Raw genomic sequence first — 4,493 nt, 5'->3', positions numbered from 1 at the left:
TTAACCGACACATACTGTCAGCATAAATAATATGGACATTGGCTTTGAATTTTATTTATGAACGAAAAGCCTTTCGTATATTATATACCAACACGTCAAATGAAAAGAGTCCCTCGTTTCTAGAAAAAGACATCATTTAGACATCATTTTCTGTTTTGGGTAAGAAATTCTTTTCTTGAAGGTATTTATGTATTCCATGTTCATACCTTCCAACATATGTATTGTTAGAGCTTTGGAGGCAATATACAGTATGTCATCAGATTTAATTTGATGAACATAACTAAACGCCAAAGCCAATGCTATATTACTTAACAAAAAAATTGAGGGAAACTGACTAAGTTTCATGGACATTGATCCTGAGATGTAAAAAAAGTAAAAGGTTCCTTCTGGGCTTACCTGAACGGTCATGATGACGACAGCGATTCCAAAGGTGATGAGAACGAGACCCCAGACCAAGGGAGTGAAAGGCAGGTAAGCGTTCAGGAATTTCGGCAGAGGAGCTGGAATCAGGAGAGCTATTCCGAATCCCTCCCCCCAGAAGACGGAGCTGGCTTCGAAAACTTGCGAGATTTCTTGCGTCATGATGAATGGGTTAACTGTGAACAGTCTTCCACCATTTGCGATAGGACCAAGTATTCCGGTACAAGAACCGTTTTCACAAGTACCCCATCTCCCGTCAGGCGGCAAGACGGTCAGATCGTAGGTGAAATTAAATTGCTTTGAAAATGATGCTATCATGTCTACTGCAACGCCCTGGAAAACGAAATCGCTGTTTGTTCTCTTGCCGTACACGTAGGGGACATCCTCCGAGTGCGTTGAAAGAGGAAGTATGTGTCTTTCGAACGAGGGAAATCTATTTGGAAATAGACTTTTGAATCGTTTCAGGTCATCCACTTCCCAGATACCGAGTAACTGTTTTCGGTCACTGGGCGCAAATGGATAGTTCGTGAACACCCCAATTTCCTCTAAATTTCCTTTCGGAGTTTTCTTTATGCCGCTGAAAAGCGCCAAGCTTTTGACGCCGTTGTAAGCTTTATGGTTGAGGATGGACCTCAAGATTGTGGCATTGTTGGAGAAGGAGATGAGCAGAAGTACCTCTGGGTTCCACTGATCGGATAGATTCGCGAAGAAGGAACTAGGGTCGGACACAAAAAGAGCGACGTGGATCATATAGCACCCTCTGACGAAGGATGGAGGCTGCTCTGGCAGCCATTCACTCCCATCGACGTCCAAGTCCACTACCTGGTATCCACTCGTCTTCAGGGAATCCGAAGCGACAATTTTAGCAAATACATTGGACGGTAACTTCGGATCTATATAGAAAGTAACTGGCCTACCGTCGAGCGGCCCTGAGAAGACCCCTTCAAATGTAACAACCAGTTTTTCGTAATAGCGATATAAATCATCTTCTTCTGGGATCTCAGATGTCCTTCCACTAACTGCGAGAAGAAGAAGAGCAAGCAGAGTTCTTTTTGAGTAAGGACTGAACAGTTTCTTCATCGTGTTTGTCCGTCAGAGCCTTTGACAAGATATTAGTGGATTAGGCTGGATATGCTGACTCTTTCAGCTTGTTCTTCTTCTTCGCGTGTATTAGTGTCGAATGGGACAGACCTTCGCGCTCGCGGCAAATAACAGAGCAGACGCAACAGCCAGTATCGATTATGTATTCAGAACCAGTATCATGACAAATGGAGAATACCTGCAAATCTGTATAAAAGGCTCCAGTAATTTTTGCATGTGAGTACGTTTATAAATTATGGTAATTACAATATGGCTCTTTGAAGACGTAGTAGGAGATAGTAAGTAACAGCCGGTTTAGCGAATAGTTGCTAAATCATTCTGTACGAAAGGAAGTGTTTATTTATAATTGTGAATTATTACCTTCCAAAGACCATAATCATTGTTCATTGCCATTTGGCTTTCTACCACAATGGATTGACTACCAGATACAGTCTTCACTATCCATGTCAATATAAGCACACCGGAACGTGCCTAATGCATGCCGGTCCGCTCAGGAATCGAACGTGGTATCTCACAATGGTGGAGAGTGTCCAAACCAATGTATATACTGTATATACTACGTATATATATATGTATACATGTATATGTATATATATTATATATATATATATATATATATATATATATATATATATATATATATATATATATATATATATATATATATATAAACCCCTTTTCCCTTATTCGAGATGGCACTAGACAAAAAATAAACACCGGTGACTTGTACTTTTATACTTTTATTGCTGAATGTTGGATAAGCATCCTGTGCAGAAATTTAGCCACATCCTTATATAGACTACTCCACAGCAGGTCAATGAGCAATGCGCACAGCACCCCTACTCATGCTGTGACATTCACCTTTCACTTGCAAGAGGTTTCTGGATGTCATGGACCTCCCCCTCCAATGTCTCTTATCCTCCCCTTCACGTGTAAAGCACTTCATAAGACTGACTCTCAGCCGCTCTCAACATTTTATCATCTATGCCACATCTCTTCAGCATCCTCCACACGACTTCTCCATCAATTCTATCATCAGCTTCTCTATCCAATTATGTTGCACAGAACTTTTCCCATTTACTTCCGCATAATAACTGGAATAATTTTATCTAAATTTATTGCAGTTTTGAGATGGAGACAAAGTACCTGGGTTTAGAAAGTGACCCGTTAGAGGAGAGAGCCTTTCCTAGGATCAGCAAGTTTAGGGAGGCATCAGTGCAGTTTCTGGTTCAGTAGTTGGATGACCTCAGCTGTGCTGATGAGTAGGAACGCAACCATGGTGGGCATATGTCAAAAGCAAAGTGTGGGCAATTTCTTAAGTCTCATCTTTTATATTATTTCATGGAGTTTTGCATAGTTTATTTTCAAGTTTAAGTTTCATAATTAACACAATGTAGGGACTCTCTCCTTTACCTAAACCCACACTATTTTTCCATGATCAGTCCTTCTGTCATTTGTCTGTCTCTCCTAATTGAAGTCCTACAATACACTTTCTTTAGTACCTGTAGTATTATTATACCCTAATAATTCTTAGTCTCCAAGATCAACTTTAATGTCTTACAGAAGAATAAAATATATTCATCTCACCCATTCCCTAAGAATCTTAACTAAATTCATATGTACTTTACAGAAAAGACAAACGTACCGCATTTTCAGGCGTCGAAGACGCTATTTCCTACCCAAAATAAGTCTCGAAAATTTACAATGCCTCCGCGAGGCCGGGTTAAGACTTTACAGTCCCATCCTAATCGCAGAGAAAGGTTAGTTTTTGCTAAAAGTAATCAGAATTACTGTATATGAACCGTGAATGAAGTTTATAAAAAATACTTAAAAACAGTAGATAAACAAAAGTATCATAGAAAAAAACAAATGTAGCCTAGTCATAAAGATTCATTCCTGTATACACCAATTACGGTAGACAAGTCAGCAGGCTATAGTAACGTATGTATTGTTTATCAATATGAGGATGCTGTTATTCTCACTATGCTCAGGTCACTCTGACTTGGGAACATTAACTGACAAAAGTAAAATTGTGGCAGGTTATAAGGGTTTACCAGTAAATCTTCCTATAGCCTAGCAATACAATCGTAATCAAACACTCGTTAACCATGTTTTTTGGTTGTGTTCCGATGTTGTTTGATGAAACGTGTTGCGTTCAGTAAGCACCCCAAAGCAAAGTTAGCCAATGGTTTCCACAGTCTTAAATATAGAACTTTATGTTAAAGAACATCATAGGACCTAAAACAAAAATTTGGACTTGTAAAAAGGATTTCAGTAACTCGGAAGAATACAGGAAATGCTGTCATCTTTTTGAGCAGTGCCGCAATACAGTTTTGATGTTTTGAGATGTGTAAAAATGATACGTATTGCAGATCGAAATATTTTTTTCCTTATTATGTACAGGCAGCATTTGTATTTCCATTCTCAATTTGCTTTTTTTTTATTTTGTTCAGTTTGGGGTGTTATATTCGTGTGGTAACGAAGGGCAAAACACTATCAGGTTTTGAAGAATGAATTGTTCAGTAGCTATAATAAAAAGTTATTCAGTATTTCTACTTTTTCATGTATTATCCTTTTGTCTGACATCGAAAAGAAATACAGAAGCCAGTATCTAATGCTATCAAAACCTAAAAGATACTGCACCATCCTTGGCCCCGTCCATATGCACTCAATGAGGCGCTGTTGGACATAGGAATTTCCCATGAAATAGCGGACAGTTTATACCGTTTACGTTGATGGGTGATCTGTACAAGTTTTTTAGTTCACTGATATGTCAGCTTCAGAAAAGATTGTTAAATGTTAAAGTCAATTAACTTGGGGAAACCTAAAGTATTTTCAAAACAAAGAGAAATGAAAAACTACAATAATCGACACGCTGTATTAGCCGAAATGCATTTAGACCAGCGAATACTCATACCGCCATAACCAAAACAAAGTGAGGGTAAAGTCCCCAACTCGAACTATCGTCATTT

Source organism: Macrobrachium rosenbergii, chromosome 9, assembly GCF_040412425.1.
Source record: "Macrobrachium rosenbergii isolate ZJJX-2024 chromosome 9, ASM4041242v1, whole genome shotgun sequence".
Lineage (NCBI taxonomy): Eukaryota > Metazoa > Arthropoda > Malacostraca > Decapoda > Palaemonidae > Macrobrachium > Macrobrachium rosenbergii.
This window is presented reverse-complemented; position numbering follows the sequence as displayed.